The sequence below is a fragment of the Cebidichthys violaceus genome, unplaced genomic scaffold, assembly GCF_023349555.1.
Source record: "Cebidichthys violaceus isolate CVI_PGR_0920_01 unplaced genomic scaffold, fCebVio1.0.p SCAF_2, whole genome shotgun sequence".
In the NCBI taxonomy this organism is placed as follows: Eukaryota; Metazoa; Chordata; class Actinopteri; order Perciformes; family Stichaeidae; genus Cebidichthys; species Cebidichthys violaceus.
Window position 1 is genome coordinate 22,845,754 of NW_027176372.1, and position 22,552 is coordinate 22,868,305.

Below are 22,552 nucleotides of genomic sequence, written 5' to 3' on the forward strand. Positions count from 1 at the left end.
AACAAAGCGAATCGAAGCCCTCGGAATATGTAATCTGCCTATTAGCCGCTGTTCTGTGTTAGCATTAGCATTTCAAGGTGAGAGCTTGAATAATCAGACTTCTTCAATCCGTGGTCGGGGTGGGGTGGGGGGGCGGGAAACAGATGTGGCGGGCATCGGGGTGGCTCGTGTTCACACCTCGCCTGTGCCGTCGCCGTCGATCTCCCCCCCCCCCCCCGCCCCAGATCACCACCTGGCCTCTCGACGGGGCGGCCTGTTAGCAAGGTGCTATTCTGGTACAGCTAGCGGTAACGGTATTTTCAGTGCAAGCGTTTCTGTCGCTGCCCACGGAGATCAGCGTGGTGCCATCTCGAGTCGCTCAGATTGTTTGCACATGGAATGTATTTACTGTATATTTAACCCAAAGTTTGATTAGGCTTGAGCTAAGCTCTAGTGTACACACATTCAAGATGGTCTTTGGAGAATAACTCCAGGGCCTGAGACCTTTTTTTGTGGCGACGTGTATTTTAGCAAACGTGTCATTATCTTTTTGTGATATGAATAACTATTCAGATTGCTCCTCGCTATCCATCCTCTGTTCATTGACAGCTTTTACATTTGCTGGCAAAGTCCATCTGGACCAGATGCACTTCATGTTGCCAGCAGCAGCAGCAGCAGTTTATACAGTAGCCTAAAATAAAGAGGGAAAATATTGCAGAACTTTGGAAATGCCACAGAAATGTGTGCTTGGCACTGAAGATGTTGGCAAAATAAATGAAAAAGGAAAAACACACGAGAAAAAGAAGAAAAAAAAAATACGTCTCGAGGATTACCACTTTGTCTACACCACCATCCACTTTGGCAGGTAACCAGGCATCACTGCAAACGCCTTTCTCTTCCCAAAGGCCAGTTGGCTGCTTGCTTACACATGACTAATCAGTCCTGGTGCCATCCTGACACCGTGGCTGGTGTACAAACAACACAAAAAAAAAGAAGTAAAATGTTCCTTCTCTGATGTGAAGCATGACTGTCTGACTCACGATTTATACGTGCATCCCACACAAACAGCCACACGCACACAAATCCAAAACCTACTTGGATTACATCTGCTGTTCTTTTTTTTTCTTCTTTTTGCCCCCGAGAACAATTCCAACACGTTTTTCCATCAGGAAAAAAAAAAAAAATCGCACCGTCTGTGGGACACTGTGCCACATGATGATGTTGGAGCCGAGACATAATTTCATTTCACGAAAGGACTCCCTCGACACGTGAATCCAACGGGGATTGACAGCACATTTATAACTGCAACGTGTGGCTGGGCAGGCCTTCAGAAAGACTCCGAAGAAATGTCATGACGACTGTTCCTTCTGAATCTCATTGGATCTAAGTGACAAAGAAGAAAAAGCTCAAGTGAGCTCTAAAGGACATGCATATGTAAGAGAATCCTATCCACTTATAGATCTCATAGCTTGCACCACAAAAGGCGTCAAAAGCACTAATTTCACACATCCTGGTGTATTCCATTTGAAACGATGATTAAGTACGGCTCAAGAATAATTAACATATATGTGCGTTGGTCTCTTGAGGGACACGGCGGTTCGTTTTATAATGAAATCCGATGGAATAATTGAAAATATCGAGAAAAAAAAACTGTTTCGGTGAAGCCAAGTGGTTAGTAAGGGAAACCCGAAGGGGGTTTATTAAAAGTACTCCACATTCTTTAAAGATCTGAATGTCTCCTCTACACTTGAGAATAGCAACGAACAGACAGCATTATCGCTGCTCTGTTGCCACCTAATTGAGCCCTTTAAATGGAGTGGTCTTTGTGAGAATAAAGCGGAACGGAAGCTGAAGTCGAGTGATTTCATTGAATTATCTGAAGTGTAATATCTGCATTCCTCATCATAACAGATAGCGGGGCTTCTCCCGATCTAGTGCGCTCATTGTTTTTGTTATCTTCGCCGGGAGATTATGCACCCGGTCTTATCGGTGGACGTGCGTGCGTCTCTGCGTCCGTCTGTCCACAGCTAATCATGCGTACTGGACCCATCAGCCTGATATTTTTAGTGCTCATTTATGACGGTGTGCTCAAGGACACTTTGTGTGCAAACATGTCTTATTAACATGCATGCGAGCTATAACTGTCGCTTGGCAAACGATAAACTGAGCCAAGCTAAGACTACGACGGATAAGGCGCACAGGGAGGCGAGCTAGTTAGCTGTTAGCTAAAGAGCTAACAGCTAACGGAGCTAAACGCACAAGCAGGACTGACAACATCACACAGTGAACTGCAGCTTAGTTGCACGGCACAGCTGCATGCATTAAAATGATAGCGTTGTCTGTCGGGCGAGCAAAAGACGCGTCTCGATCAAACATTACAGCGGCGGTCGTTGCAGAACTACGCGGCGGAGGCGCTCTTCTAGTTCCGTACACTAGCTTGGGTTCGAGTTGCCGCTTGAGGTTTGTTTTCTTTCTATTCTTCCCCGAGCTGTAAAAGGAAGGCTTCATTTGTCTGTTTTGATGTGTTTAAACTGAGAGAGAGTAAATGAGCCCAAATCAAACTCGGTGTCTTAACGTAGCTTTGACAGTGTGATCACAGCGAGATCGGCGACTTCGCTCCCTCGCCGTCTAATAATGAGCGGTAGTTATAGTGGTTACTTGCGTGCGGCACTTCACTCATCTCAAAGAACACTGAAAGCTATTCGCATTGAAAGCTTAGTATCGAGTCAAATTAGCACACTCGTGCTTTGAAGACTAGCACTTTTATGGGAGGTTACACACACATAATTCATTCGCTGCTAATTGCTGTAAAAGTAGCTAATGCTGTCAAATGGGTGCTATATTTTTCAAGGAGGTCTCGTCAAAGGAAATGCATTAAAAAAAGATCATAACATTGTGATTTATATTTGACGCTTTTTTTAATCAACTGTCTCGTACAGAATAATTCACCGTCTGCACATTTTTGACCACATCTACTGCATGAGAAACAATAATCAATGTCAATGTGGAGGTTTTAAAAAAAAAGAAAAAGAAGAAGAGATTCATATTCCGGCCATAACTGAGGCCACCTATGTATGAGGACCGTCCCAGCCTAACCCCCCCCCCCCCCGAAGGCATCCTAATAAATACTTTCTGGAGCTTCTGTTTACATTTCCCAACCTGGTGGTTTTCTTGACATCCGCAATTATGTGGCGAACCGGGTCTTCCCTCTTGGCCCCGGTCGGTCGGTGCGCAGCCAGCCCTCAGTTCCCACCCACTGACAAGCACTTGATTTAGAGTCCACTGTGGCGATAGTGATTTATGCCTCCGCTGATGATAGGTGTGCACATATTGTTTCGTCGATAAGACTAAGACAGCTCAAGGTCACGGCGCGGTTAGCGTTCAATCACCGCATCTTCCCCAGAAAGTGAAACTGTCACAACATATGCCGATTGATTCAGTCAGATCATAAGAGGTTGGCCGCTCCACGGACGGAATTCAAAACTTTACAATCATCTGCGCCTCTGAAAGGGGGACGCCGTGCCAGGGAAACATCAGGGTAGAACGCAATCATCTACTCAAGGCCATTTCTGAGTCAGAGCGCAATGTACCACACTTCATTAGCCGGGATAGTTTGAGCGCCTCGATTAAGAGAAATGTAACTTATGTTTCAGAGGGGGTGGGGGGGAAAGTTGGCAGCGGCTCTCGTGACAAAGTAGTATCTTGCGCAGCAATTTTTTTGAAACAACACACCATCCCCCTTTCCCAAGTTAACCTTGGTAAGTTATAGCCTCTCTGATTTGAAGTGGCAAGCGCTCTGATATCCCCGTAGCGCCCTCTAATCAGGCTCTCTCCCGCTTCTGAGCAGTAGGTCTAGCTAATTTGGTGATCAGCCCTTAATTGTGGGCGCGTGCAAAAAAAGCAAAAAAGACGAGGAACGCTTGACGACATTATTCTCGACAGAGGAGGAAAAACACGGGAACGAGTTTGTCAAAAACTCAGCGGGAACCATATTATGCGTCATGGTAATTCAACCCTGATGAGGTGTAGAACTTAAACGTAAATACCTAAAATCCTGGAGTGAATTATCATTTTATTATCCACCTAACATGAATAAAACCATTAGGTGTTAAGATTTATTGTTCACCAGTGTGTTCCCACGGCACCGGTTATCACCAGTTACCTTGGAGAGGATGTGGACTCGTCTTCATGTCACTGCTGGAGTTTACTGAACATCGTCCTGCCGAGATGTGCGATACTTACTGTGTGCTTTTTCTGAAAAACCTTTGCGGGTCACACAAATGATAAATGTTTGCGAGCGTTAATATAAAGCCGGCGGCACAGCTGGTTCAATCACGACCGGGGGGCGAGTCACTGTTAACCCCGACTGTGAGTTTTATGGATACGGGCCAGAATCTGGAAGAACACGTCGTCAAACAGTCCAGCGGATTAAGCAGACAGCGCGAGTAGGTTTGTGGTCACCAAATGAGGCAAACGAGCTCTAATTAAACGAGTGAAATATAGTCTCAATGACCGTTTCCTTCACTTATTTCCAAATGTAAAGAAGTTTGCGCACTTCAAAAGTCTCAACGTCGCAACTGACACTGAACTGAAATCAAAATAAACGGGGTTTTTTTTTCCAACTGCGGCTCGTTTATTTCGCATCATTTTCTCTTCTGAGTCAGTGAACGCAGGCTTCACGATGACACCTGGAGCTGGACTTCCCCGCTCTGTTGTGGGTCATCGCGGGGGGGTGGGGGTGGGGGGTCACTCACCTGCTCTCCAGGGCCACATTGCTGCCCAGGACCCAGCTGTCCTGCAGCTGGACGCATTCCGCCGTACTCTGCAAGTCGGTCGCCAGGCCGGCTGTGGGCGGCGGGCTCGGGCTCCTCTGATTGGCCAGTGAGCTTCGGCTCAGGGACGTGATGGACGGGTGCTGCTTGTGCGGGGGCGGGGCTGGCGGGAGAGGGGGCGGGCCTTGCTGACTGGATAGATGGTCACCTAGGGGAAAAAAAAAAGAGACATCAGCGTATTAGTTTGTGTATTCTCTCAGTAATTTGTTTTGCCGATTAAAGCTACAGCAAAGAGATAACTGGCAAGAGAGAGCAGATGGGTGAGAGTGTTCATCCGCCTTGCATGTAAGATATGACAACATAGAGCCACCCAGCAGACCCAGAAAAGTAAATACAACCAAGAGCAAGACATAAAAACGAGATGCAACCACTGCAGAAATGAGGGAAATAAGAGCCGCTTTTATGGCGACACACATAATAATTGTCGCAAAACGCCACACGGCTGACAGTTGGGTTCTCTTAAACAGAAGGTCACTTAGAGAGGCAGCTGTTCTTTTATGGGCGCTTAACGCAATGTTTCACGTTTGATTACAGCCAGAGAAGACTCTCAAATAACTAATGACCAGAACATCCATTAGAGCTCTGAGAGAACAGGTTTTCCAATTTCACACAAAGCTGTGTAATTGGCCCCCAGAATGGCATGTGGTGATTATCTATCCATCTTCCCTGTTTAAAAGGTAAAAACCCACAGTGCTGACAATTCTGATTTGCTCCAATAAGCCCCAAATGGGATTCGTCTTACATGCCTTACAGAGGCTCGGAGAAGATTGAGAAAACTGGGACTTGCGTCTTTTAGGAGCTGTTGTGTTTTTTTTTTTGTTGCGTTTGACAGCGTAGTTTTTTTAAAAAAAACCTAAAGGAGTTCAATTCATAGCATACAAACGCTGTCAGTTTTATGGATTCGTTTGATTTAACCTTTGCTTTCTCGGCCGTGCGCGGAGGCCTTGTCTCTGCTCTACGCTTTATAACCCGACAGAAGAACTCCATTCAAAAAGGGACAGCGGGCATTGTTTTCAAAAGACCCTTTAATAGCCATCATGCAATTTTTTTTTTGTCCTTGTCCTTACATGCTTTTTTTTCTTCTCTTCGCTTTTCCACCGCTGTCCTTCTGTGCATAAAACAAGCCGTTCAATTCAGGCAATCGAGCCTCGTGTTTTCGGCTCCAAAGTGCAAATAGGAAACACGTATGTCATTCAGAGCTCGGAAATCACTTTGAGGTAAAAACCTTTCGGCTACGGCGCAAGTAGGCTCTCGGTACGACTGTAGATTATTCCTCTCATATTCAGAATGGGGGGGGGATGCATCAGAAATATAGTGCCAGGAAGATTGTTATAAGAATGATTGCAGAGAGAGGAGCTCTTCTCCACCACTTAATTGCAGCTGACTAGTCGCAGCTGTAATGAAGTTGCGTCGGCGGGTCGGTAGGGTCAGGTTGAACCAATCATTTTTGTGACCGATTACTTCCATTGGATTTACTTCTTATTTTTCATCAAAAAGAATACTTTTTTTTTTTTTGGAACTCATCTGTGTAGAAACAGACGGACAGAAAGGCAAATGATGAGAGATGAACGGCGCGGAGCAGAATCGGGAGCGCCGGTGCAGAGGGCCAATCTGAGATTAATTAATTTGCGATTAGACTTTGATCAAACCCGATCAGACGCGATACCCTCATTACAGCGCGTCACCTCGCTCAAAGTCAGCTCTGAAATCCCAACACACGATTCTGCCACTCGTCTCCCGGGCTACACTGTGAGCACCGTCTGAAAAAAGAGCTAAGTAGGCTAATAGAAATGTGGATCATCATCCACCAACACTGGCCGGTTTCACCTCACCTCTGGGAACACTTTCTATGACACCCATGTCTGTAGCGCATAATGCATTTTAATCTGCTTGAAGCAGTGTATCATTCTAGTTATTAGGCTGCATAACGCTAATCAGAACACATTGTAAAACATGCAATAATGACCTATGAGGTCAAGGATCATAATACGTCATGGTCGCTGGTCACTGGCTGACATTGTTTTGCGAGGATCATAGTGTATTATAATCCCCATCGTTGTAAAACAGAATCATATTTGATAATTCATACAATATTTTCAATGTTTACTTTCAGAAAAATGAAGAAAAAAAACCAACATTTTGTAAAAATGTGTTTTTACTTTACTTAAATCAAAGCAAGGACCACTTTAGAGTAACTTGTAATCACATTACAACAGTGATTATAATGCGTTATGAAAGATTTATATGTATTATAATTATAATACCCTATGATCCCTGCAAAGACAAATGTCAGTGAATTACCAGCATTACACAATGTATTATTTAATGTGTTATGATCATCGTAATAAAGCATTTTGCATACTTACAAGTGCATGTAAATTATACAGCGCTATCAGCAGATTATAATGCATTACGAGTAGGTTTATTATGGGTTATAGATATGAGCGTCATGGAAAGTGTTGCCAAGAGGGTAATATCCAATTCATGTAATCTAATGAAATGAAATTTCAGGGGAAATAACTGCAGCATCCTCTTAAAAAAAGAAAAACAGGAGGAAGACCCCCTCTGATTTTAAAATACATAAAGCAGCTGTCTTTGTTCTCCTGTAGAAGCATCATCTCATTATCACACCCACACACGACACAGTCGATACCGGTAAACAATCCGCCTTCCCTTTATGCATCGCAAATAAAGATACAGGACAGATATCGCACAAATCGCTATCCATTTATCTCCATGTCTACGTATTGATCTATCGGCACACGGTTCACGCCGACGTCTCGGTTGCCCTCGTCTGCAGGCGGTCCTGCAGGCTGTCCTGCAGGCTGTCCTGCAGGCCGTCCTGCAGGCTGCACTGCTTTGCATCGAGAGTCTGGAAATGCAGCCGGTAACCTCAAACACATAAAAAAAAAAATACATGTGGTTCAGGTGCATTATGGGTGATGGGAATAGTGCCGGCACAGCAGGCACAAAGATGAGTTTCAACAAGTCCAGACACCCTCACTATCAAAGACTTTATGGTCAATTTCTGATGACAACATAAAAAAAAAGGCATGCCCGAACTGCAACAGGAAATAAAACGTGTTTTTTTTTTCCTCTTTTGGTGAAAGCACATGCTGAGCATAACACAAAACACAAAATCCCCAAAAAACCCTTCAAAGGCATAGGATTTGACATGCAGCAAATCTGACTGCATAATCCCACAATGAACTAAGGGAACACAAAAAGCCCATGAACTGAATTAAACCTACTGTGTGCATACTTTGCAAAAAAAAAAAAAAGCACACAAAGCCGTTTGGTAGAAATAAGGTCCTGCTGCTTTTCAGTTCGCCCTAAAAACGACGACGTGAGACGGTGATACCGTGTGGCTTTGAGCGAAACCAAAAGTGTACATTACTAAATACAAGTGTGAGAATACAAAGTGTCAACGCTGAGAGCGTACAGTTGGTCTTCATCCTCAGAAGACCCCAGTGGAGCTTCTGCGCTGTGAACGAAAAGGAGCATTTGAGCCGAGTACAGTTACAAGAGGGGTTCAAATAAAATCATTCCCTTTTGATTGGACTGCTAAAAAAAAGGGGGGCGGGCTTAGCGACAGTGGACACGCCTCCAGCGTCGCCAAAAGTTGCAGATCGATTGATGGATAATGTTAAATAGTTGCACGGTAGGACGAAAGATGTGATCTAAAGGGGTTAAAAAAAGCCTTTTTTTTAATAAAAAGCTGTTTTCATATTTTTCAAATGACAAAAAACGAATTAGTATTTGCTTAACTTTCATATAAATGCCGTGAAAGTATCCCAACGTTTAGTAACTGCGTGCACCGTATCTGAAGACGAAGCAACAGCTGTGAGAAGTGATTTAAAATGGCTTCTTCCTCCACCTTTCGGTTGAAGACATACACCCACACGCCTCCTAATATATGAGCAAACATAAAAGTCTGAGGTGGAACTACAGCGGTCACTTAAACCTCTGAGTTATTACCGAACACCAAGTTATGCCCTTTTCAACATCGAGATCTGAAAAATTGACTCCTTGTGGATTTTGAGCGATTAATTATGCAAACACTTTTTTTTCCTCCCTCAGTTAAAGGATGCTCTCATTCCCTTAATCTTTATTTATGTGAGGTCAAGATCAAATGCTTTAAAAAAAAAAGGAGACTTGTTTATGAGTCGTCTGTGCAACCAAATCAAGTAAAGTGTTGACTTCACAAGTCTGAATTTTTGTATTTGAATTAACATTTGAATTCATACACAACTCCAGTTCACACACACATGTGAGCGTCCGGACAGTACGCTGGTTACTCCTTCTTCTTCTTTGGTGTTTCTGCATGTGTTCAACCTTGCTGCACACAGCAGGTGGGGGAGAAGGGCTAAAATATGGGCTTTTTTTTTTTTTGGCACCTTGAATTAGATTATCCACTGACTTGTTTCTTAAAAAAAAAAAGAATAAGCATACTAAACAATGAACCTTTAAGAAAGCTTGGCATTGTCTTCTATCGGGGCACGCTGGGAATTAAGCTGGCCTTTAAAGTGCAGCTCGCTGACTGAGGAGGCAGATAAAACAGCTGTGTGGTTTATGGGCTTTTGCTTTGAAATCAGATCAAGACGGATGCCTCCTTTGCATAATTCCTCAACGTCAGCTTATCATCATCTCCATCAGCAACATGCTTTAAAAAAAGGGGGGGGGGGGGGGGGGGACCTTTGTGATTAATACTGCATGCCAGCGCTGAAATGACAGACTCATTCTCGTCTTAATGATGCTTGCGATATCTATCGAGTTATGTTTTATGAAGCATCGGTGTTTTTACAGAAACGCCTCCTTGAGTAGATTTTTTTTTTGTTTTTAGGGGTTTTTTAATCTGAACATGAAGTCATTACACGGAGTCTTTAAGGGAGAGCAGTGGGCTGTGTGAGTGAACAGAACAGTGAATATATATACAGATGTAGTAAATATACTCAAGTTGTTTTGGGCTCGTCCGTTCGGTCCGTTTTTTACATAACTGTGTCAGAGGCTATCGCCGTCTGCGAGCCGAGTTCACATTTCACCGTATTCTCGTTGAGCCCTTTGGACGCCACTTCTTGATACTCTGATGTTTTGGGGAGTCTATTCACATTCTACCGAGGTTCTCCTCTGAAAATATCCCTTTGCTTTTTTCCTTTTTTTTTTTTTGTTGTACAGCATTGACGAGCCTTGAGTAGTGCGCACAATGCTCCAACACAGAGTCGGGGACACAATTAAAAGCCGTTTTGCACTCACTAAGCTTCGCGAGCTCGGTGAAAGCCTTTTCATATTCATTGTGTAAGTAATGCAAAAAGGTCTTGTGCCATTTTACTCTCCATTAAGAGGCTGATTCAAACTGCTAATGGAATTGAAAGGGCATTTGCTTTGACTGGCTCGCCCTTCGCCAATAGGAAAATTGCAGTGTGCATCACAAGAATTCCATCAAAATAGACCAGCGAACTCAACGAGGCCACAGCTTGTCTATTACAACCTGTGATTTTTTTATTTATTTTTTATTTTTTTATTTTTATAGAACAATGGTCGTAATTAACAAACGCTGCGCCTCCGCTCGGCAAAGTTTGATTTTCAGAAAAACACATTGTAAAAAAGAAAAAAAAAAAAAGAAAAAGACTTCAAGCAAAAAAAAAAAAAAAAAGAACCCTTGTTTGATTTTTATATGACATGAATAATGGATGAATTCCACGATAAAACATGCCATTTGGACCAGGTAGGATGTTTATATATGTCAAATCAATAAATCCGTTCTCGTCTCTCTCGCCCCGGTTTTCTTTTTCTTTTCTCTCCTCGGCACAGCTGTGCCCCCCCCCCCCCCCCCCAGGTCGAAAGGCGGCGGCCGCGGGAACGAGGAGAGACAGCGGCGTCTTCTCGTCGGGGATTCTGGAACTCGGGACCGTTTGAACAACCTCGCCCTCGGTGAGTTTTTGGGGATTTACTCTGCAAAGAGAGTTGGCAATTTCCAGTAGCTTTGGGTTTTTTTTTTTTTGAGGAAGCTGTGTGAATTCCATCATATTTCCTGCCACATATACCTTCACTGCTCCCCGCAGCCCTTTGCCCACTCTTCTTGCTGACTGTCTATCTGATCAAAGGCAGAAATGTCTTTCAAGCTCTTTCTCTGCAGGGGGAACCAGGACGTAACCAATATTTCAAGGATTACATAATCATTGCGTTTTAGGAAAAAAGAAGAAGAAATCATTCCCCTCGCCCCGTGCAAAATGCACTCCTTAACTCGGTCATACGGCGGCCATTCATCAACTCCACATCTGATGCATATCCAAGACTGCATCGTTCATCTAAAATGTATGATCTGTAAATAACGCTTACTCAGTCGAACCTACCGAAGATGCACCGTGAATACAAGCAGATCTCTCTCTCTCTCTCTCTCTCTCTCTCTCTCTCTCTCTCTCTCTCTCCCTCAGACATTGCTACAGATGGCAGATCATCATACAGATGATGACTGCTTAGCAGTTCCTTCCTGACAGCTCTCCGATTACATAGCAATTACACTCCTTCTCAAAAGCTGCTTTGACAATTAGCCCGCTGACAAAACACTTTGTTGTATTTATTTGTGTGTGTGTGTGTGTGTGTGTGTGTGTGGACAGCTTCTGGCTTCCTTGTTTCGTCCAGAGAGATTGTGTTCACACCTATAGGTAAAAAAAAAAAAAAAAAAAACGCTCCTGCTGCAGAACTTCCGACGCAGACAGCGCGGCAGTTCTGCAGTTCAGTACTGACAAATGTTTCCTTGGCGCGGTCCACGGCCGAGTGTGCCAGTACTGGCGTTTCTAAAAACACATTTGTGTTTCAACACAGACATTAACTTCACCAACCAGTCAGCAGAAGTTCTTCTTCTGCAAAGCGTCGCAGGCGTCGATGGTGCAATTGGTCGATTTTTGCCATTCGGTAAACCGAGGCCTTGTATTTAAGCCTGTTGTTTCCCACCTGGATGTAATCAAAAGACGATCAGAAGGCTAACGAACCCTTTTTGTCTTTTGAACAAAGACACGCATGATGCTACCCGACCGAGCCGAGGTGTAAAGAACTTAACCGTTGTCCTCTAAGCGTTTACAGTGCGACAACACACTGTACGAGATTTACTCCTTCCTCGCCGTCAGAGTGGGATCAAAAATGGCCACGACGCCTCATAAAGACAGCAGGCGAGTTTATTTACATGTTTTTATTTCTGATGTCTTGACTTTTTACGCCTCCGAGGCAACGACTACGTTTTAACGGCAATGAAGCATGAACTCTTGAATCCATTTGAGCCCCTTTTTATTTTTGTTGTTGAAAACTGCTGCATGCCAAGACTGAGCCAAACGAGTGCAGAGAAGAGCTGCAAACACCAAAACAATGAGCTGAAAAACACCAAGAAGTTCAGCCGGTTTGAAGGGCTACTGCAGAGGTCGTTCTCTGTGGGTCAACGGTTTGGTTTTACAGGAAGAACAGAGTCGGGTTTTTCCATTTCATCCCGACTTTAAGAATACACAGCATGAGTAGCGTGGCTCCTGTCAACCAGTGACATGTTTCCTCACATTGAGACACTGATGAACCTACCCAGCCTCTAGTCAACGGCAGACATTTGCAATCCCAGCCTGATGGCTTCAAATTCTCGGCCCGCCGGTTCGTCTGCACCTTTTGAAGTGCCGTTACAAATCGCCGAAAACGACGGCGGCAACCTGCCACTTCCTGTCACCGCATCGCTCCTCTTTTTTTTTTGTGATCCTGTAACGACACAGTGGGCTGCAGTGTCCCACACTGCATAATACAAACAAATCACCGGCGAGGAAGAGCTAAATGGAGACGCTGGAGAGACACATGCGCTGATCCAAATGCGTCTCTGCTCGGCACTTTGCCGTGAATCTCTTCTGAAAGGTTGTTTTGGCACTCTTTTAAAAAGAAGAAGAAGAAGGAGAAGCTGCCAGTTGCGTTCTTTCTGCTGCTGTGTGTTTGAACTGAACCGGCCTTCAGAGTTGTCATTCACTCCGTCCAAATTGCCGTGGAGTCTTGAATGGCTTCGTGCCGGTAGTGGAAAACATGAAGCCTCGGTTAGAGTGGCCCCGGCCACCTCCGGGAAGCCTTTTGAACATTCAGACGGCTGCCGAACGATTTCCAGCCATTTATTTTTCCCCCGAGAAACAACAACAAATCACCGCGAGTCACTTCTCTGACTCGAAGCGATATATAGATTTGAATTAGTAATTGCACAGAAAAATGTTGCGCGCATCATCTCGAGGGGGTCATAGAAATGTGACGCGTTCGGCGGAGAGAGAACCGTTCCTGTGCCTCCCCGTTCATTTACAGCTCGCTTCCCCAATCACTTGAGAAAATGGCTGCAGTAAAAAAAAAAAGAAAACACTCTCCGCGGTTGTTTCCAGTGGCTGCTGTAATTGCATTTCCTGAGCAAATCTGTGAGGAGATCAGACAAAAAGGATTCTGTATCCATCTAAAAAAAAAAAAAAAAGCAGGGGAAAGCCCATCTTCTGCTGATTAATTGTTGCCGTATTGTTCTCAACTGGATGCACTCCACTTGCACACGTGGCTAATTTTCACCTCCACTTTGGGACAATTTGAGGAGAACTGGAACTCTTACATCTTTCACAGCGCAGTGAACAAACAAGCAGCGTAAACCGTCAACACATTCTATACAGGATGATGTTGTCATACTCAAATCAAGCCTCAGCTGAGGTCTCTGTTGTCTGAGCATCATGTACTAACGAGGCTCTATTAAGATTAAAGATATGAACCGCGAGACCCAGACAACACTAAAATTTTATCTCAAACAAACACAATGCCATAAAAAAGGACACAAAATACAATTTAATAGTTGGAAATTAAACAATGTCTGTTGGTTTGGAATAAAGAATACTGACTGACTGACCTAGCAGCAGAACTACTCCATTAATAATTATTCTGCAGATTATTTTCTTGAATGATCTATTAATCATTGTGTCTATTGAATTAAAAGTGACAAAACCCCCAAAAAACATGAAGTTAATAATATAAAAATCTTTTTTTTTGCTTGAGAAGTGACTCAAATTAATTGGCAACCAACTTATCGCTTATTTCTTAATAACGATGATGAATCTTAATGATGAATTCATTATTCTTTCATTGACTGAGCTAAAAAACCTTGGTTAAAAATCTCAGGGTAGCGTTTATCTCTGAAAATAGAATAGAAATAGAAAATAGAAACCGACTGCTGAACACGTTATGGAGCGACGTACAGGTCCAGCATGCAACATGGTGCGTCATATTGCAGAACAAGCAGAAAGCCTCACAGCTGATGACTACGTGGCGTCACATTGTACTGTACGCATTAGATACAGATTCATCTAAAAGTCCCTTTTTCATCTACGACTACAATGAGCAAACAACACACGCCGGTGCCTCTGCGTCTCCTTATCGACTCCTCCAAACATTCCCACATATAGTTCTCTAAGCCAACAGTTTCTTGCAAAGTCTGGCGCCGGAGCCGGAGCTGCAGCAGCAGACAGGCTGAAAATCCCTCTGCTTTCAAAAAAAAAGAAGAAGAAGAAGCTTCCCTGAGGCCGAGGCTATGAATTGATACCCCCATTGTTGCATTACTCTTGTCCGCAGAGCAGAGCAGAGCAGAGCAGAGCAGAGCAGAGCAGAGCACGGGGCGAGAATAGCAATCGGACCAATCGGTTGGCGAGTCTTATATATACCGCTCGCGTTATAGGGGACGTCGTGTGTCAATATCCCCGATGGGCATAAACGATAAACTCAACGTTTTGGATGTACAGTTCATGCACGTGCTCACTCACACACACACACACACACACACACACACACACACACACACACACACACACACACACATTTTAAAGCTCAGTGAGAAAAGCCTTCCAGCACTACTGATGTTTCTACCCTCTGCTTCTCTCGCCCAGAAGAACTGAGACTCAAACCCGCGTGACCCTCCGAGGCTCGCCTCACGCTCAATCGGCAGCGCGCTGCGGCCCGCGGCTCTGTGCTGAGGTCACTGCTGGAGTCCTGGGAGACTGATCATGCATGAGGTACGCAACACGGTCTCCTGCCCCCTCTAATGTGCCCAGCTAGCCCATGCTGCTTCTGCAGACACTTCTTTCAAACTGCGTGGGCTAAGCTCCGCCCCCCCCCCCCCCTCCTAACTCAACCTCTGTGTTCTGCGCACTGAAACAGAACCTGTTCAAAAAGGATTTCTAATCAGGTCAAACCGTCAGGACAAATTTGACTTATCTAAAGTTGACACAAGAATTACAATATCGACCTCTTGTGCAATATATGGACATGACCTCAATCATTTCTACGCTTCTGACTTATCCCCCCCCCCCCCCCAGCTCCAGCGTGGGAACATTTTGGGTTCAAGCCAAAATATATAGTTATGTCTAACTTATAGCTTATATGTTGCACTTGTGTTCCTAACCATTGAGAAACTGGATTGGCGGTACGGCCTTATGACTCCCTATGACCCTGTTATATAAATATAAATACATATATGAAGCCTGAGAGTCCCTTTCATTCATTGTTTTGGTTGTGTGCTTTCATTTTATTCATGTTGCACTACTTCACCATAGGTCATGTTTTTCACACTCTCAATTCCAAACGTCTGAATACTCTTAAGAATTAAAAGTGAACCGCTCTTTGAAAAAAGGTTTACTTACGTCATTACGCCATTATACAAAACGGTCTTAAAAAAAAAATGACACTAATATTGTTTATCGCAATCATTCCAAGGACAGCGTAACTTCTGACAGAAGCGGCCGTCATGACAGGCCCTGGACACGGAGACGTTTTATCATATCTGAGGACGAATCGACTCGGATCGAGGCGATTCTGCGCGTCGTACAGCCGTGGTCGGAGACGAGCTCTCTGGAGGGAACACGCATTACAATCAATTAGTGAAACTAGCTTTTAAAGTTTAATCTGCCGTGCAGCCGTTCTTAATTTTGACCCCCCCCCCCCCCCCATCCCTCCTCCTCCTTTCCCTTTCAGACTGGCTCTCGCACATGTCTGCAGCACATTAATCAATAATAAAAGTAGTCAGGGAAGTCAGATGTACTGTCCTTCAAAATCTCTCTAATGCTGCTTTTGCTTGACAACAGAAGACAGGAATGCCCGCGTTCCAGTCTTCATTCACCTTAGAAAATACCACCCTAAGCCTCATCTGTCATGTATCGGCTGCAGCCTAACATTTCACTTTGTTTGGCAGACATTGATTTTTTTACCTCCAAGGTGTTGTCAAGGAGGCATCCAACTCATACATACCTCCTCTGCTGTCTCTCCAGAGGCTGCTTTAGAAGGAATTGCAGGAACACACACACACACACACACACACACACACACACACACACACACACACACACACACACACAGAGACACAAAGAGGAGCTCACAGAAAGGACTACATCTTGAAGGTAGCCTAAAATATTGCCAAATGTGTTGAATAAGGACACTGGTGGGGATAAAATGTGTGGGCGATAAGCCGGGGTTTAATCAAAGCAGCGTTTCTCAGTGCCTATTCTCGCCGCCTATTTAAAGGCGTCTTTGTTCGCGTGCCGTAATAAGCTTGGCAGCGTGTAATCCAGATACAAACATGTACCGTAAATACAGGTGGAGATGCACCCCGATAGGACGAGGATCAGCGTTGCGGTCTTTTACGGGTTTCGTCCACAGACGGAAAACACTCTCGGCGCGCCAGACGTCGAAACACGTGGTCACTGCAATGCCTTAAAACTATTCCGTCGGATTTATCAAATCCTCCATCCATATGTTTCGGGTGTTTTCCACCTCAGCAAGTCAGAAAACAACAATTCATCAACCAGCCGTCTTACCACAACCTCCAGCCTGTCCTACACACACACACACACACACACACACACACACACACACACACACACACACACACACACACACACACGCTAACACACATTTTTGCAACCTAGTTGAGCAACACTTTATATTCATTAAGTGTCAGAATGTTATAACAAATAGCTGGCTCAAAAGAGCAACAGTATATCTTATTTAGGAACTATTTGGCACCAAAGAGAAATGATCAATGAGGCGGCCTTGAAGGTAACATCCTTCCACAGTTTGATCAAATTAAGCGGCGACACTAATTATAACGGACTATTTGAGCTTTGTACTTTTGTTTAGGTTTTTTTTCCTTATAATGATCTGGACTTCATGAAAATGCAGGAACCAAATAAGCGTCGCGAGAGATGAGAAAAAGAGTTTGAACTCGTTTTTTTAAAAGCGAGAGTGAGAGTCTACAGCCGAGCTCGCGGCTCCGTGAGGGCTGCATGATTATTGCCAAAATGATAATCACAATTATTCATTGGCTTCTTATAGGGACAAAATATTTTGACTGCACTTTCACATTTAAATGAACAGAGGACTGCTTTCTGTCCCATGTTGCGCTACATTCCTGCCGATGTACAAACTTTTAGCAAAAAAGGAAAACGACTGGTCCTTATTAAACTGAATTATGACTGTGCAGCCCGACTGCACTCGGCACTTGAGCACTTGCCTGCGAGTACAGCTGAGGCCGATGGCTGTTTCATTAGTTTTGCACATAGTTGGTCACAAGTAGGTTATTTGACTAATTCAAATTGTTTTAAATTGCAACACAAGCATGGCTGAAAATATAAATAATCTTGACCAGAATAGAAGAAGGTCTAGAAGAACAGACAGACTGTTTAGTCTCTAATCATGAATAATAAGAACATTGCTTCCCTTTGTCTCCGGGTTCAATCTCAGTTCATTTACAAAAAAAAATACATCATTTCTAACATGTGGACTTTTTTTTTTTTTTCACCATCACCAGTTCAAGAAAAGGTCAATGAAAGATATTTCACTCAGTTCTGTGTAGTTGAAAGAATAAAGCTCTAATGATGACACAGCACCAGAAACTCATCTTCCAAATGAGAGACAGAGAGAGAGACACAGGCCGAGGTTTGCTTCACGCTAAGAGCGAGCGTCACGATAAATATCCTGAATATTTATGAAAATGAACGAACGAGACCGGAGAGAACAACCTCATCATTCCTAGAGTTCATACATTAGAAAATCCTCTCCGAAGGAGGTCAAAAGTCCAACGGCTAAATCTGTTCGCCGCGCAAGACACTGTTGATTTGTCTCATCGTGACTCATTCCGGAGGAACATCAACTAAATGTTGGATATGCAAAATGCATTTTTTTTTTTTACTGTGCAGCTAATAGCATAAGTAGCGAAAAAAATATCATTCAGGCTAATGGCTGCAAATGCAATCGTTACTATCTAATGGCTTTGATGAGTATATGTACTAATAAACCTGAGGAAACTTTTTTTTGTGTCTCCATAACGGAAATGAATCTGCAGCTCTCTCTCCCTCTTCTGCAGCTTCAGCAGGTGATGTGAAATTATGGTTTTCCTTTTTTTATTTTTTTTTCTCCCCTCGACAACAACTCCACAGATGTATTTCGATGCATTTACACGGATAAATTAACTTAGGTGAATGTGTGTTTGTTTGAAACTATAATGTGTGTGTGTGTGTGTGTGTGGGGAGGGGGAGGGAGGGGGCTGGTGTTAACGAAATAAGGGTAACAGAACAGCAGCAAAGTGTCGATAGCATCCATTAAGCTCCTCCGTGCTCGTTCCCCATTTAGCCTCTTCACATGATTCAACGGGGCTAAGCAGCTCTGCAGTTCGGTCGCCGTACGTGTAAACTATGCAATTTGCGTTTCCGCGCCACAGCAGGCGTCAATTAGCACCTCCCTCTCTCTCTCTCTCTCTCTCTCTCTCTCTCTCTCTCTCTCTCTCTCTCTCTCTCTCTCTGACGCCTCTACATCTGAACCGCATCAATTTTGGTCCTGCGCTGCTCGGGAACACGACGCGAGTCTGTCACGACTCGACTGAAAGGAAGGGAACGTTCACCGCGGAGGAGCTCGCTCATTTGCTCACCTTGGGCTTTTTTAAAATCAAGAATAATTATCGCAGACATTGTGCTTCATGGCTACAGGTTGAAGCGGTATTCATCGCTGTTGGTGGTCGATTGTGTGGGGGAAAAAGGTACGGTGTGATGGAGAGAACAAAAAAGATATTTTGTATGGGAGGGACCTGGGTTTATTAATTATACCGTACCTGTGTAAAGCAAGGCCTTATTTGCACAGTTTCCACAGTATTGGCAATAAAGGATTATCCCTGAACCGATGCATATTTCTAACACATTCACATGGATAATTAAATTAAGTGAAATCACAGATGCAACTGCACAAAGGTCACGGTTCTCATCATTATTCCCTCGCTCTTTGCATTATTATTACTTGTTAAACATTTACATTAACAGACTGACTTGTATGTAGGCAATGCATATATTTACATAATAGTGATACGTTAATGCACGCTATATGTGTCTATTTCTATCTTTCCTGGAAACTGTTCTTGAACTGTGTGCAAGTGCAGGACAGTGAGAGCAACTTAAAAACTAAAGTCATATTCCTCGTACACATATATATATATATATATATATATATATATATATATATATATATGTGTACGCGCTGCATATTACGCTGCATATTACGCTGCAGAGGCTGAGGGTTTTATTACACCACGGAAGTCCATCTTTAAAAAAATAGTGATTACTTTTTTACTGACAATGGTTACATGAATATCAGATTGGCTCATGATGTAAAAATCTCTGTGCTTCAGGTGCAAATAAAATGAGAAATGTACAGAGGTGACTGACTTCGGTCAGTGGGGGTGCAGGATTCACCGGCAAAACCAGAAAGCTGGTTTGCAGGCGTGTCTGTCGGTTGAAGCGGCAGCTTCACACTGTCCTCAAACTGCCGGTCCCCCCCCCACCCCCCCCTCAGCGACGCACGCAGCAGAACGTGCGTGACTGTGAAACGTCTCTGCGGCGGAAAACACTGATCGTCCTTCAGCTCGGGGCCTAATCATGTTTGCTTTGCCTCAATTAGATGAGGGAGGTGCGTCGTCAACACGCCAGCGTTCTCGCGCGTCTCCTCAGATGGTCCCCGTGCTTCTTTTTCTTTTTTTCTTTTCTCCTCTCCCCTCCTGCACACCAAATGGCAGCAGTGGGAGGCAAAGGATGGTTCACGTTCACACCCGGCGAAGTCATTTCACACTGGAATACATCCATCAGAATTAGGATCATGAAAAAAGCCAAGAACGAGACTGACAATGGAAACTGAGAAGTGAAATCTGAGAGAAAAGGCGGCAGCGGGCAGCATATGGCTTAGCGAAACCATAAGTCGTCAGTTTATAAAAGGCAGCAGCTGGTTTCCTGGCTGGGCTTTTGATATTAGCATGACCACGCTGTGTATTCTTTACTGTTGACGAGATTAAACGGCGCACTGAGTATTGATGCGGCAGCAAAAACCCACAGTTGGCACCACAGTCTGCAAGTCACACTTGTTCCCGGTGTCATATTTCAGCCATAATGCCCAATGGACCGTCGCTATCCGCGTACGCTTTCCTCGCGTGTATCGATAGCATCTTCCCTCTTGGCCCTTAGGGTTCCCCGGCCCAGTGTGTATATATATATATATATATATATATATATATACGACGCTGGAAAGTGACGGGACACCAACACAATCTGTGCTCAAAAGAAGCTGAAGCGGGGTGTTGCAGTTTAGAGAAGGCCAAGGCAACAAGGACGATAACAAATCTGGACTGAGCATGCAGTCAATAGACACACTTCACAGCCAATCTGCGACGCCGGACGCAATCTGACACCGCCGCTAATCACACAATAGCATCCTTTCTCCCCGTCGGCGCTAAAGTGATATCGAGAGCCGATGTCTAACGTTGAATTATGCAAATTTGCTCGGCTGACATCGGCAGAGATGCCTCAACGTGCTCCGGACGCCGCGAAACTAATGAGCGACCTCATCCCGATGTTTGTATAAGACACTGTCAATAATGTAATCCCCATGATTTAGTTAGAAATCACATCTGCCACATTCAGGTGAAGGCCACTTTGTCTCCTACATATTCATAGGCAGCGATATTGACTAAATGTCTCGTCCGGCTAAAGACACAATGGGAAGTGTGAAAGTAGAGGATCAGTCGGTGTGAATATTAGCGGAAGAGAAAATGCATACAGGAGATTCTGGGATTAGCTCCGAAAGCTATATATGCTAACGCGGCGTCTTCACTCAGGCCTGGACGCCGGCCTGACACCGAGGACTTACTGTAGCAGACGTTTTGGCGGACGAGCTAACGGCCGGCGTACGACTTCCTGGAGTTAGAGAGACTTTCAAGTATCCCTTCGCCCCGGGCCCAAACCCCGCCCCCCCCCCCCCCCCCCCCCGCTCTTCAGACATCATACCTGTAGCGAGCTAACCTGCGGCACTCTGCAAAAGAGGGGGTCAATAACTGCAGGAACAGAACTACACGATTACCCGAGAATCCCTGGTGTTCCCGGAGTGACAATAGAATCTCATTGTCAGGTGTTTAGTCAGATAAGGTCGCACACCCGGAGGGATTAGCGTCTGCTTTTCATCAATGTAATGCTTTAAAAACAGGTTGAGCAAACGTGCGGTGGATCAACCAATTTAAATGCTAAACCTCTCTCTCTCTCTCTCTCTCTCTCAGAAGATTGGGGCCGAGGGCTAAACACATACTGATAAACAAATCAACCTAGCTGTGAGGACTATGAGCGAGGGACAACAAATGAATGACCCTCGCAGCTGTATTTGTACAGGGAGTACTGGGGAAATGGCGATATAGCTTGCAAAGTGTTGAGGTGAGAGGCCTTGTTTGGCGGGATAATACTTCCCGTGTCAAGTTCCTCCGCTGGAGAGACTCATCCCGAGGCACCGCAAGTCAACCACGCTAAATATGCAAGCGGGGCTTCAGGAGTTTCGCGATAACAGCGGCGAGGAAGGCGATCCAGAAATGTCACCGCTTCTGGTCCGACATAACACAGTGTGTGTGTGTGTGTGTGTGTGTGTGTGTGTGTGTGTGTGTGTGTGTGTACAGTAACGATACGCACAGCTGTAGTTGAATTAGAAGCTGGCTGGATCACGCCGGGAAAGCGACATTACTCTTTGAGAGCAGCATAATGATCACTATCAATCTCTTCATTGTCGAGTCACATTAGTGAAATATCAGGGAGGAGAGCTGGAAAGGGGGAAGGAGACCGCCGAGAGACATCCTCCACCACGGCGGCGTGGCAGTGCATTAATCACAGCGGCGGGACCCTCTCTGTGTCCGGGGCTGAAGACTGTCAGGGCAGACACTTCACCCGATGAAGATGCTTAGTGTTATGCAAAAAAAAAAAAAAAGAAGAACAAAGAAACCTTTTTTTCTGCTGTCTCAGTCTCTGCTTTGTGCGACACATAAACCGCCACAGCTTTCTCATCCCAGATTCACATTTTATTTTGGCCATTTCAAAACGCCGCCGCCGATATCTTCAGTCAACCTTTTTTTTTTTTCATCAAATACGGAGCCGGGCGAGGACACACACAAAAAAAAAAACTGTCATTATTTCATAATCAGCCAGGCTCAACAAAGACTTCCCCGCTGCAGATATTCAACTCTGAATGCAATAACAAGCGGCAGAGACGCCTGTATTTAAAACTATAATACCACATCTGACATGCACCATGAAGCAGCTGCATGGGCGCTTTATGTCTTTCAAAGCCTATATATGGGGCTCAAAAACCCGGAGAACTTGCAACGATTTCATCCATTAACTCCATCAATCTGCGTTTGCTCCGTC

The 22,552-nt window shown here is 44.5% G+C and overlaps 1 protein-coding gene across 3 annotated transcripts in view; it reads right to left on the reverse strand.

Annotated features, from left to right (window-relative positions):
- si:dkey-237h12.3 (teneurin-3) overlaps positions 1-22,552 on the reverse strand; it is an 81,619-nt gene that overhangs the window by 53,275 nt on the left and 5,792 nt on the right. For all 3 annotated transcript variants that reach the window (XM_068715199.1, XM_068715198.1, XM_068715197.1), the window contains exon 2: positions 4,734-4,959. The gene's annotated coding sequence lies outside the window, so the exon portion shown is untranslated. The remainder of the gene's footprint in view (positions 1-4,733; positions 4,960-22,552) is intronic.